Source organism: Colius striatus, chromosome 12 (assembly GCF_028858725.1).
Source record: "Colius striatus isolate bColStr4 chromosome 12, bColStr4.1.hap1, whole genome shotgun sequence".
In the NCBI taxonomy this organism is placed as follows: domain Eukaryota; kingdom Metazoa; phylum Chordata; class Aves; order Coliiformes; family Coliidae; genus Colius; species Colius striatus.
Genome location: NC_084770.1, coordinates 2,924,271 through 2,938,848, shown reverse-complemented (window position 1 = coordinate 2,938,848; position 14,578 = coordinate 2,924,271).

Genomic DNA, 14,578 nt, shown 5'->3' with positions numbered 1-14,578 from the left:
TGGACTCACTTTTGTTAAACCACATACACATTTTCTGGTTCTTCTCAGCTGATTACAACATTCATTTCAAAGCTGTCCAGGGTCCCTGTGAGTGGTGTTCTCATGCTTTAGGTCAATAGTCACACCCAACACAACCAAGATGTTGAGGATAGTGTCAAATTTCCTCATCTTGCACAGCAATGCATTTGTTGCTGGATGTCCACAGAGGTGAGCATACCCATACCAGAGTTGAGCATACCCATACAGCTGGCTCCTGGGCTTGCACCGATTCCTAGTTTTGTCTGGGCCACTTCCACTCCATTTTGTCTTGCCTTGGAGGTCTTCCCCAGGATTTGAGGAGGATCAGACTCCTTTTGTTTTCTTCCATGCACTGTGTAGATCTTCCCTTTCTCCAAAGGTATCCTCAGGTCCTCCCATGATTGTGTTTGTCCTCAGCTTCTTCAAGGAAGGGCTCTTTTTTGAGGAGTGTGTTTGCAGTTCAGGGATGGATAGTTGATTTCCTAGTGCTGTTAGAAAAGGTGTCTCTGCATACTGTTAGTGACTTGTATGCTTTGTTCCTATGCCCCTTTGCAGTCGGCATCATCCAAATCACTTTTTCAAGGGTACAAAGTTTTCCAGTTTAGGCAGAGTTCACAACTTCATGAAACATTACACCCTTAACAGGTTTATTGGTTTAAAAAAAAAAAAGGCTTCCATCCATTACTAGACCATTTTTGGATGTCTTTTCTACTATTCTGGATAAAAAGTTACATTTTGCCCTGCTCCTTCATCATTTCCATGTTTTGTTTCTCATCATTCTAATAGTTCTGTTATGAAGACAAGAAACAGAAACATGGATGTTTAACACTTAACAATGTCTTCTTGTCTCATTGCTTTTGGAAAAGGGAATGGAAGAGGAAAAACCTCCCATACAGCTATAAACAAAACAGAAGGAAGTGAATTCACTGTCCATGGGAAAGCACAGCTCTCCTGCAAAGGAGCTTTTTATTTCGGTTGAGGGGAAATGCAGCAGTGCTCTGGTACTGAGGAGTTGCTTTCAACAGGCTGCTGAAACCCCAAATATGTACTTAGTGAGCATTTCTAATTAAGATGGTTATGAAAATGGCTCAGTCTACCAGAGTGAAGTCAATGGCAAATTCATATTGAGTTCAGCATTACATACTTGGTCTTTCTAGGGATAAAGAAATACCATATTGTGCCTTTTCCAGAGGCGTAATTTTTAGTGTCCACTCGAGTCTGACCTCTTCTAGTCCATAGTACCTCTGCAATTGTTGCTTTCCAACTCTTGGCCTCTTTAGAGACTCCCACCTTGTCCATATCTTGGGTACTATTTCACTGTGAGGGTGAGGGAGCCCTGGCACAGGCTGCCCAGGGAGGATGTGGAGGCTCCTTCCTTGGAAGTCTTCAAGACCCGCCTGAACACATTCCTATGCGACCTGACCTAGGTTGACCTGCTTCTCCAGGAGGGTTGGACTAAATGACTTCTAAAGATCCCTTCCAACCCTACCATTCTATTATTCTGTTCCTTTACATTGTTCTCATCCCTGATGTGCCTCTGGGTATTATAATTACCTAGAAACCCATTTAAGTCAAGGGCTAGGCATCCTCAAACCACTGGAGATTTGGGTTATTGTCATGAAATATAGTGGAAAGGTGGAAGTTGGAACTTCTGAGGTGTCCAAAGGGTTGAATTTCCCTATGCTTTAATAAAAGAAGATTAAAAAAGAGACAGAATGAAACAAACCAAGCAGATAAAAGCTGCTTCTGGACCCTGAGGCAGAACCAAAACATCGTTGGAGAACTTAGGATAAATTAGTTTAAAAGCACCTCCAAAAGGTGCTACTACAAGCTTAGTGACCTTCATGAGAATAGCAAATGACTAAGTAGAGCATTATGCTTCTTGCTGCATAACATAGAAAATGAGTCACATTCTCAGTTTATAGCCCCAAATGAGTTACAGAAGTGGGTGTAACATCATCACAGAGTGAGCACTCTTGGGGATACCTGCAGTATCTGTCTCAGCGTGACTAGAGAAAGGAGTTGTCATAGAGTTTGATAAAACACGATTGAGCATCCTCATTTTATTCCCTTCCTCCAGAAGATGGCAAAAGTTAGCTGGGCTTCACACAGACAGATGGAGAAAAACATTTCAGGACTGTTTGTACTATACTCCAGTTCCAGGCCACCACACCAAACCCCACTGAGACTGGAGCAGTTGGTCACGGTGCCCCCAGCTCAGCAACATTGCCTGTGCTGGGTGAGACGCCGCTGCAGGCAGGGCCAGGGGCTGTTCAGCTGCAGCATGGAGCCATGCAAGCCCCAGCTTAGGTCAACACATTTCCCTTGGTTGAGAGGGAAATTGTCAGTGGCACCTCTATGGAGATCACAGCCAAAAATGCAGCTGTGAGAAGTTTATGTTTTGGACCCTAAATGTGAGAGACATGAATTGCAGTATTTGTTAGTGCTGATAGTATTACGGACTTGCTGAAGAAAAATCCCTTGAGATTCACCCCTTGAGCAGCAAAGAGGCTAGTTCCCACTAATATAGCATATATTTTGGCTAGGATAGAGTGGAGAATTTGCATTTACCTTGACTGAGAAGAACGAAATAACATATAACAAATATATAGGAGGAAACATCAGACTAAGTACAGATTTGGCAACAAGGTGGGTTTTTTCCCATCTCAGCAAGGAACCTTAGAAAAAGGAAAATAATATGACCAATAAAATCAGAAGAGACACAAAATAAGCTTTTCTTTCTGGCACAGTTAGTTTATTTTGTTTCTATGTTTAGGTGCTCTGGCAGTTTATAATTTCAACAGTAGGAAAATGTGAGAGTATTTGAGTAAAGTGATATGCTGAAGTCAAGAGACATCCTACCAGCAGAGGAGAACTGAGGACTGCTTGTTTAAAGGATGCTCTGAGGTGGTTCAGCTTAATCTGGTGTTTATCCCCTGGTGAAATTCTAATTTGATTCAAAACAAATTTGTCCTTACTTTTTTTTTAGCCTGAGGGTTTTGACAGCTGCAGTGCCTTTGTGCCCATGCCCTTGGAAAGGAAAGACACAATGGGCCAATTTGGAGGATGTCTGACACCCTTGCAAAAGCCAACACATCAGCAAGCTGTGTTAACACCACAAGAGCCCATGACAGCTATGCTGTCTAAGAGGAGATAGGACATATACCTAATTGGAAGAAAGCTCTAAGTGTCTTCTTAGAAACCTTGCAGCAGGGCCAGGACCAGAGACACATGAGCTCCCACCTGAGCCGCCTTTACATTGAGTTTTGGGTCTGGACAAGATGCTGCCATTTAAACACACATTGTCTCCCTTGGACAGTGCTCAACATGTCAGCCACATTGCTTTAGACCCACAGTAAGGTAGCAATTGTATCTTCTGTTATGAGGAAATGTTCATGATGCAGTTGGCTTCTTCAAGGTCACATCCTTATTATTCAAACACTGCAAAACGTTAGCAAAGCGATTCCCTGGCTCTCCACTCCTTGAGAGAAGTTACATTTATCAGAGTAAAAACTTGTGGGTTTTTATTTTAAAGACTCTTACTATGTCAAAATATTCTGTTTCCCATCCAAAAGGAGGAAAAAAAATGTTATCTCAAAACTGTTGACTTGAGTTGGATTTTTCTGAGTAATACAAATGTGCCAGTGCCAAGTGGCTGGTTTTAGCAGCATGAGAAACAATGGCAACCGTGGGGAATGACCCAGCGTTGCTTTCATTGGAATGACTCAGCAATCCTAATTGTGGAGAGCCGGTTCCGAGCAGGCTGGCAGAGCCTTGCAACTGCTGTTGCCTCGGGTCACTCCCACCGGCTGCGTCATCCATGGTTTCCCTAGCTGTGTGTCAGAGGAAGCACTGAGACAATAGCTACAGGGCTAGGAAGCTTTCTAGCCTCACCCCTGCTTCCTCCCAGCAGCAGGGGTATTACCTGCTTGTCCTCTCATCTATGCTGGGTTCACCTTCCTATCATCTCTTTCCCCTGGCAGCTCTGATTTGGAAAGAGGGAGCCACGTTCAAAATCCTGCAGAAATGAGTTTGTTATCAAGGTATGTATTTACCAGGGCACAGTTGCAAGCTCTGAAGAAGCTGTTGCAGTCTTCTGTTGCCACCAGATGAAAGGAGAAGAGTTCTGATCTAATAAATCAATAGATGTTGAAGCAATTTGTGCCTTCTCTGCTACACTGCATGTCAAGAGGAATGTGGTGAAGTGCTTTTTCGTACCGTTTAGCATCTGACATTTCAGCACATCTTGTAAGTGTGCATTAGGAGGGTGGAATGTTGCTATATTTATACTTGCAGATTTGGAATGAGAATAAAATCTGGAGAGATGCAGTGTGCACATGGGAAGTTTTCCAGAGGGACTGAGGCTGAGGAAATGCAGCACAGTGAGGCCTGAGATGTTTTGAAACTTCAGGCTGCAGTTTCAGGGGGACAGAGCATGCATCTGTTTTGAAATGGAACTGGAAACTGTTGAAACTTGTAGCTGCTTTTCCAAATTCTTCTTAATTGTGGGATCCCCAATTGTAAACGCTGCAATAATGTGTTTGATGTTGGTAGTTTCAAAATACAGTATTCTTTCGTCTTGTTCCCTAGGATACTGGTGACAGCTCTCTGTCTTTTCACTTCAGAAGGGAGCTGTTGCCATCACAAGTACTAGTTGTAGAGAAGGTGGGTTTTCATTGCTGCGGCCATGATAAAGCACCATCCCACTGCAGCCATGGTACTGTGCATCAACAGCATCTCCCCATGCTTCTGTCAACCATTTGCTGTTAGATCCCTTCTCACCTAGCAGTGAGGTCTTGAGTCACCATGAACCTGAAGTCCGAAATGTGACTCTGATTGTGTCAGCACCCTAAGGGCACTAGCAAGCCCTAATTATAATTAGCTTGATCAGCCTCACCTTTGGCTTCCACTGACACCCATGGCCCAGGAACCTCCTTCAGCCCACCCTGCAGCCTTCAGTCTTGACCTGAACTTGACAGGGATGTTTGTCTCCAGTCAGGATCACACCTGTGTTCAGGTATGAACCCTGGACTCCAGCTCACAGACCGGCATTCCAGCCTGGCCTCAGAACTGCCCTGTCACTATGGACCTTTCTTGGAGACTTGAAGAGGACAGGTATATTGCTGGAGTGATGAGGACCCAGCAGCCTTGTCTGCATTTTGACATGGAAGATAAGCCTGGGAGATGGACCTAACGTTTAACTACTCCATCTGTGTGATTTCTGTCCAGAGGTGAAGGAACCCTGCTACATAAGGCACAGAAACTCCTTCCTGGTAGATTTGTGCAGAGTCAATGTATCCTAGAAGGTGGAGATGAATAACAGAGGTAAAAATGGTAGAGTCCCACCTGTCTTCCCCTGTTTTCCAGTATTGTTTCTCAGTTAGCTTGTTTGAATGTTGCCTGTCCTTTCTAAGTTCCCTTTCCTTCTCCTGACTGGGCTACTTTTGTCTTTTTTAAGATCAACTTCACCTTTCAGGTCTCCTTTGCTGCTTCTTCAGTCACCTGTGCTTTTCTGGTAATGTTCTTTGTTTCCAGCAGAGGCTGCTAAGGCTGTCTTTACAGCTAATAGTGTTCCAAGGACGTGCAAGGGGGTACCACTTCCTCTACTTTCAGAAGGCCTTTAGACTTTTCCCTTTGATGGGAGAAATTGAAGTGAGAGTCTTGGACAAGACCAAAACTCCCAGGGGTTTTCCATTGTAATTCATTCACTTCTCAGGCTACCTTGCTCATGGCCAAGCTACAGTAAGATGTGTCTCTTCCCTCCTGAAGTCCAGTCCCATCCTCCTTCATTCTCCCCTCCTGCTGAGCTGCAGAGGCAGATTGGGTCAGTGTTGGAGAGCAGCTGCATCCAGCCTGGCCTCCCCACCCAATGTTAAATTAAAGGCAGTTGAAATGAGATTAGGCCAAGGAAAGCTGTAGCACATGTAGGTGAAAACACAGACACAGAGGAAAAGGCTTTAGGTGTTGCTGGAGCCTGGGTATTGTAAAAGCATTTTATATGTCTCTTTTTTTAAGGAACAATGGGTAGATCTGCCTTCTTTTATGATAACAGAAACTTGTTTTATAGAGCAGGCATAAGGAATTCCTCTCTCAGTAGACTTGGAGGCTGGGCACTGAGTATTGTTTGCAGCTTGAATGCTAAAAGGGCAAGTTAGCTAGAGAGCAGCACCTCAGGCTGTTAGCAACTGGCCACTGGAGAGTGGTCACCCAGCTGCTGCATCCTGCACTGCCTCTGCTTTTGACTATTGGGGTGTTGCAGATGTTCACTTGCAGGCACATGGGCAGGGGGCTGTAGTAGTGGGACACGGCAGAGGAATGAAGCTACTTGTCTTTACTTCTTCTGTCGCCAGCTGTGTGGGAGGGAGCCTTTGTCCCAGGGCCTTCAGGTGTTGGACACAGGGCAAGGCCTTGGTCCTCTCAGACATTACTTTGCCAAATCTGTATTTCTATTAGTGAAGGAGAATCTTCTATGATCATCTTCTGCACACTGATGAATGTTTGCCTGAGGCTCCTCCACAAAATCATTCTGGTTCCAGATTGTCTGTCTTGGGCTGCATATGCTTTCCGTGATGCTCCACTGTTGTTTTGCTATTTAGGCAGGTTTGGAGTATTTTATTCCACTAAGTGATTTCGTGTTAAGGCTTCTGAGTGTTTGCTGAGCAGAGGAATAAAACGCTCAGTTACCCAAACTGCTCTCTGTTGTGCGTATGAAACAGCGACTCTTTCTCAAAGGACCTCGGGGACATCTCTCCCGATTCCAGCGCCTCTCCCGATTCCAGCGCCTCTCCCGATTCCAGCGCCTCTCCCGATTCCAGCGCCTCTCCCGATTCCAGCGCCTCTCGCGACTGACTCCCGCGCCCCGGCTGCGCGGGACGGGGCTGCTGGAGCTGCCACTGGCGGCCGCCAGGTGGCGCCACGGGGAGCGGAGGCGCCTCGCCGGTGCCGGTGCCGGTAGCGGGGGGCAGCGGCGGCGGGAGCCGGGACGCTGCGGCTGCTGGAGGCCGCCCCCTCGGGCTTCCCATGGCGGGGCCGCTGAGGAGCCCCCTGCCCCGCGTGCCTGCGTCCCGCTTCCATCCTGCCACAGCATCCTCCCGCCGAGGGAACCAGGGAAACGGTGCTGACAGCACCGGTGCAAACACCGTATAGACACACATACACCGGATTTGGGGCTTGCAAGTATGTGAAGTGTCTGATGTAGAGGACACTCATCTCTACTTGGAGCTGCTGGACAATGAAAAAGAGTCGGTATATTAACACTTCATGAGGTCAGCAGGTGCAAGAAAATCTCAGTAACAGGCAAGAAGGGAGCGACTGCATGTGCACGGCTCCAGGTGAAGTCCTGAGGCTGTTGCTGCCACCTTCCACGGAGCTGAAAATTCAGCTACATCTCTTGTTGAAGAGAAATCGAGTGTTAAGATATGGTACTAGTGAATTGCTGCCTCCTGGGTGTGTCATGCTGTATGTGCCCATTGCTGAGGTCCTTCGGCCTTCTGGCACGTTCTACAAGGGGATTTAAAAGGATCATTTCCAAATACCTAATTGAATGTTTATTGCCCTTGCCCCAAGTGGAATGGGCCTGGTTTATAAATACACATCCAATCCTTTTTGGTTACAGAGGAGTCTCAGCTCAGTTTAAGTCTGGTGGGAATTAATTCCATAGGTTAATTATATGCTGTATGGAAAGGGATTTTGTAATTTAAAGTGGTGCCTTTCAAATTGGATTGAAGTCATCTTGTTCTTGTGCTGTTAAAAGCGGGCAACCAGTCAGTCCAGAGCTGACAATAGAGGACTTAAACAATATACGTCACTGTCAAAGCACATTAAGCACAAACCAGACTGAGGCTACTATCCACTCCTGTTAATGTCCAGGCTCTCTCTAAACTCACCTTACATTATGTGTGAAAAAGTATTTCCTTTCCTCAGATTTGAGCTTCCCATCCTTTCTTGTTTTCTTGCATATCCCTGTGTTCAAACATCAAGATGGGAAAGAGCCAAGCTCCTAGCTGCTATATGCATCCTATCCATTCCAGGGTGGGCTCATATCAAGTCTTCTCTTACTGTCACTTCTCTGTCCTCAAAAGTCCTGGTCTTTCAGTCATTTGAATTTTCCAGGCCTTGTATCATCAGTGTCTTTGTGAAGAAGCAGCAGCCAACAGCTTGAGGGCTGATGTTTTACCCTGGTGCAGGCAGGGCTGTAATCTCCTAGTGCCACTTAGCACTGCCCATGTGTTTTTTTTTCCATAAGCTGAAGGAGCAGCTGTACAATTTCATGTAATTACAGCTGTAGAGTGCTCACATATCTCAGGTTCCTACAAAGATATTTTTTTCCCTGTCCTGTACCTCAAGCATTCAGACACCTTGTTGCCTGCTTTGGCCATAGATAATGCATTTGCACTAATACCCAGGTAGATATTGTGTTAGCACCATTAACTGTGAGCAACAATGTCTGAAAGCAGCTATCCCCTATTACTTTACTGCAGTACAGTTGTCTCTTTAAATGCCCAGACTGGGTTAGCCTTTATTCTACCCCTGTCATTGAAATTTGGCTTGAAATGTTTCTAACTGCAGTCAGTAAATAGAGACAAACCCCAATCCCTCAGCAGTTACTCATTCACCCATTGTCCGATGATGCCTCCAATGAGTTATTTGATGCCTGTTGCTCAGCCATGTAGGGGATGGGGTGAGCAGTGGGAATGATTCTCACTGGGACAGACAGGAGCCCCAGTGAAGAAGCTGGTTCAACTATTGCTGAGTGATCTGGAGAGTGTGGCAGACGACTGTATATTGGAGAATGAAACGTGTGTTTCTCGAAGAAGGAGGCGGGGACATCAAAATATGAGCATCTTTAAAGAAGCTGTCATCCAGGTTTAGTTGCCCTTATTTAAGGTTATCTCAGCAGACCAACCCTCAGACTTTAATGAAGTTTGCTTATGTAATGACTGGGTTTTCTTCCTCTTTGGATTTTGTCCAGAGAAAGTAGGGAGCAGTAATCAGTGGGCTTCCAGCAGTGCTCCAAGGAGAGGCTATGGCCAGCACATACGAAGATAAGATAGCATTACTCATTACAAGAAGAGGCAAAATCTGGCATGTAGATATCCCTGCTATTTTCACAGTTATACAGAATGTTGGTCATATGCCAACAGAAAAAGCTGCCAACTAAAATGTTTTAAGAAAGGAAATACTGTTTGAAGCCTGGAAATAAATGTTTTCCTTACCCTGAAATATGTGTTCGACACACATAAAGAAGATTCAGAAGTGTTTAGCAAGGTTTAGCATTTTGTAATCATAGGGATGGATTTGTAAACATTTCTCACACTGATTCTTTAACAGATGAGCATTGTAACTAATACTATTCAGTTAAAAACACCAATTAAACACTGAAAACAAGAGACAATGTAATGCGGTTGGATGAATCCATTAAAAAGGCAAGAGTATAACATAAAAATGCCAATGCCATGAATTCTTTGTTGGTTTAAAATTCCTTTGCTGTTCTGCCACTTTCTTTGTTTCTTTATGCTACTGTGTTTTCTTGTAACTGAAAACATCAGATGACCACCAGCAATGAATATGCAGCGGTGCTGCCTCCCAGGATGTGAGGCAACAGCCTGTAAGCCCAGTGTTACAGCAGCAATCGGGATCCACGTGGCTGATTGTTTTGCAGACATAATGGTGGTGTATTTATGTATTTCTAAACTTGTTTTTCAGGATCTGTGGCTGTCTGTATATCATGAAGCTCGCTGCTGAACAACAGAAATTAAGCACTTGTCAGGCAGAAGCAATGCGTCAGTGCAAAATGGAATTTGCAAGACTAAAGTTTACATGAGGCAACAACAGAATCTACTGTGCCATTCTGTTAGGCAACAAAGGTAATTTGTTATGCAACATAATGAGGGCTTGTGTGTGATAGACAGCAGTGGCTCTCAGTTACAGGGCACTGACATCAACAGGCTCATGCAGGGTGAAGATATGAGAGAATTGCTATACATAGCAGAGAATTCAAAAGCTTTGTTGTTACTACAGGGGTTTTTTTCATCTTTTTTCTTATCTTATCTTCACAGAATAAACTGAGACTGGATAGGACCTTCACCATTTCCTTTTGGGTTGGTCTAATGCCTTGGACTTCACCATCAGCCTGGAGGCCACAAGGTCAGCACTCAATTGTCACACACTTCATGTGGCTCTGACACATTTGGCGAGACTCCTGCCAGCCCACAGAATGACAAGGGAAGAGTGAGTGTAGGGGGAAAAGATACATTCATAATTCTGTTTGTTTACCACTGGCCAAGTCTGTGATGTCTAATTGCACGTGTTCCTCCACTGCAGTTAGCATATACACTCCTACAAGCCAGTTATCCCTCCTGCAGGGAGGCAGTGGTCACTCACCTACACTGCAGATAAACTGCCAGCAAATGGGCTGTGTACAGAGCTGGGAACAGAGCTCTACTGTGTAACACAGAGAGGTTCATCTGTTTTGCCATATCACCTTTCAAAACAAATCTACCTGCTGGTGTGACTGAGCCTCTTGTTTATGATGACTTAGGCTGCTTGTCTGCCTGCAGAGCTAGGACTAGACCCAAAGATCCTGTTTGCTGACATTCCAGTGCTGTCTCACAAATGCTTGTGCAACTTGCTGTCAGGTGTGTGTTCTCCTGGCCCATGGTGAATGTTTCCCATGTGCAGCTGGAAGAGAGTCTGGGAGCAGTATCTCCCTACAAGCTGCATGGAAGGGTCTGGACTCGAGCTTCACCAATAAATTAATGCAGGAGAAATATGGAATCAAGACTATGCCACACAGCATGTAGAATAGAGAACTAAGCTGAAGTTGTATTGGTAACCTCTGTCCTGGTTATCTATGGGGCTGGTTCTATTTCTTCAGCATGTGTGTAACCTTGTGCCCTACACATGATACTCTGGAATAGTTATAATCAACAAAACAGCTTTATTCCATGACTGAGTTAATGCCAGACCACATTAGGGGAAACTGCTCCTGTAGCAAAGTCAAAGACTTCCATTCCCATATGTACTGTACCTTAAGCATCACTGTCACTGGCAGGACGTTGGAGCTCTTCTGATTGTGCCAATGACTTAGCAAGGGCCTAATCTGTTTCCATATACTCTGGGAGCCCTTCTACTTAGCACAGCTAGGACAGCAGTAGAGTTAAGGGTAAACCACTGAGTTAGCTACTACCTTGGTCAAGCCACTTTACTTCTCGGTCACTTGGGTTACATGGGAGTATTGTCACTATGAATTTACTCTCTGGTGACTGAGACTTTAACCAAACAAACTTAAACAGCTAAAGGAAAACCATGAAACAAAAGCTGCTTCAGTGATTTATGGTGTAATGTTGGGTATGCCACTCAGGCCAAGGTACTCAAACTAGTATGTGATTCAGAAAAATGTTGCTTTTGGTGCCAAACAGACACCTACCTGTACTCCATTTCCCAAGGTGCTGGGTACCTGCCATTCAGTGGTGGCTTCCTTGCTTTATAAGGCAGATCAGGTTGTCTTGCCCTGTATTTCTTGTGGTTTCGTGGGGTTTTTTCACAGCCTTTTGAACAATAGAGATCTAGTCCTGATGGGGATATTTTAAGAGCCACCACAATGGAAATACTTAATGATGATACTGTGGGGTTTGGTTTGTTTTAAAAAAAGAGAAATGTTAATTTAATTACCAACAGAATAAATGAAATTAAACTTAACCAAATGAATATTGCATCACAAGAAGCAATAAGATTCCACACTGTGAGGATAAGAAGCAAACAAACCAACCCTGCCTTTCATGCCGAAGATGCTATCTGGCATTTGCATAGATATTGTATATGTAATTAAAGCCATCCTTAATATGCAATGCTGTTGTCACATAGCCCTTGCTATTTTGCAGCAGTTGTTACACTTTATAATGGACAAATATAAAAGTATCCCAGGGATTCTAGAAGGTGACTTTGCAGGCAAAAGCTGTCTTAAAGTAAACCCCAGCAGCATCCTTGCTTTTTCCCATGGCAGCATCTTGTTAGCAGCCGTCAGTACGGATGCCACTTGGCATCAAGGAAATGCGATGGTGGAACACGGCCGCTGGGGGACAGAGAGCTCACAGGTGAGTGAGCGGCTGGCTTTCTCTGCAGCGTTTTCAGGTGCGCAGCGCTGCCTGGCTGGGCGCCGGGTCGCGCGGAGGTGAGCGGTGCTCAGACAGCTCCGTCTGCACGGCGCCCTCCTCCCCTGCGCTCCAGCCGCCTCCGCTCCCAGGGGCAGCACGCTCGGCTGCGCCGCGGAATGGGGCAGCGGTAGCGCTCCCGTGTCGGATGTGCCGCAGGGCTGTCTTTCCGCTTGAATGCAGCTACTTGCAAGCGTTCTGCTGCTTCGTTCCTCTGCAGCCCTTCTCTCAGGACCATTTCAAGGTCACAGCTGTCAACAGGGCTGAGAGTGCAATGCTTCCTCGAAGACGAAAGACTGCCCGTAGTGCAGGTGGGGTTATTTACAATACATTTGTGCAGTACCTAGTGCACTGAAACATTACTTTCCTCAGCATTTGCAACCTGTCCAGGAGCCACACAGTCCACGTGCTTTTGGTGCATCTGTCAGCCCTGCTGTCGGCCCCACTGGGGCCTTGAATGGGCAGCTGATCTACCCTATAGCCTTTGGGGCTCTCACCCCAGACACTGTTCACAGGGAGCAGCTGGAGTGATTGATGCTGGGAATTACAGCCAGCTTCTGCAGCTTCCTTCAACCAGCCCTTCCCTTTCACATAGTCAGCAAGTGAGTATCCACCTTCCAGTAGTGCTAGCACTCAGGAACGCTTTTGGCAGCCTTAGCCATCCTCTCTGTTGGCAACTCTTTCTCTTTCATTTATTGCTTCATCTCCTGCCTCTGTAGCAGAGGATGCCCCACCGCTTCCTCAGCCCCCTTGCCCTGTTTTGTGGAGTCATTCTCTTCCCAGCACTACTCGAGTCTGGCACAGCAAGATGAAGGAACAGCTCAGTAATGTTTAGCTGAATAAAGTAGCACATGTAGAACACAAATGACCATGATGGTCCAAAAACCAGGCTAAGAAGGTTTTCCACATGTAAACATTTAGACTGGACCATTGGTATGGTGGCAAGATGCATGTGTGGAGTCACAGGATTTAGGTCTCTACCATCCTCAAGGTACTGTATTAGTGTTGGGCTCATTGGGATTGAGATGTTGGACTTAGCTCCTTGGCAGGAAACTTGTCATCTGATTGATTCCTCTGTGGATTTTTTTTTGTGCAAATGGTGTATTTGTAGTGCTTTAGAGTCAGTGTTGGGCTGAAACTGCACCTAGATAAGCCTTTTCAAAACTCAGGAAATGTGTCCATAGCAGGATTTGATCCCGACAATTAAAATAACCAAAAGTTAATAGATACTCCTTTAATCTGCTTGCAACAGGCACTGTACCAGGTGAATGTCACACAGAATGAGTGGAACTGTTAAAGACTGGCAGGTGACCAACCAGCTTCAGTTTACCATATTGGTAGTTTTTATGTTGTAATCTAAACTGAGGTTCAAAGCAGGTGTGCCAGAGGTGTTTACTAAGTGCTAAGGCTTGATAAGTGCTGTTAGTAAGATGAAACTTTGAATTATGCTCAGGGAAAGTCGTAACAGGTTGCGTATCTAATGAAAAATTAAAGAATGAAATTAGTGGGAGCAAGAGAGTTCCCACCAGAGCAATAACCCTGTCCCTGAAAGCAGCTGGCAGCCTCCGCAGGGCAGTTAGTGTGCTCTCTTCTCACAGCTGCTTGCATCTCCTCCTGAGACTGTGGCTAGGCTTAGTTTTTGGTTTGTTTGTCATCAGCACAGGTTGATTTGAATATCATCTGGGTAAAACCAAGTAAATGTCAGGATCTGCCTCCAAGAGAGTCTCAGCTGTGTTTTTAGGGGTGCTCATGCACATTGCTGACAGGAAATGGTTCTTCACTAGTGCTCAGTCATCTCCCAGCCTTGTCTTATTTTTTCTTAGCTATAAAGCAAGAAGCAGTCAGAAATCTGCTGCTTTCATAATACACAAAGATCACTTACAGAAAGGGAAATCATGTTTGGGAGTACCATGCCTATTTTCCCCTGAATTTCCCTGCCCAGCACTTGTGACTACCAGCAGGGACTACACACTGAGTGAGCCCTGGGGAGCAGTGGGCAGCTCTGCATGAAAAAACTTAGAAATTAGATACAGCTGTAACCTAATAGTTCAGGCACAAATTATCTGGTAGCTAATACGAAAAAGTTATACTTCTAAGGTAATTTGCATGACTTTAAATGGTAAGTTTTGGCAATATAATCTCTTAATGGCTAAACTCGAGACTGTGATATTGCCTTTTCCTCCTAATAATGTTATAGCAATACATGAAAATGTGTTTCTAGTGTTAGTTGGTTAGATGGGCAAGCATAGACAAGCAGGAAATGTGGAACAACACAAAATCCATTCCCCATAGACTTTATGGGACCACCAGGACATTCTCCCTGGTTATCAGAAAATAAGTAAATAGTTTCTGGCTCCCTTACTTGCTCAGATACTGAGGCAAGATATTTTTCCTTAAGCCTTCTTCCA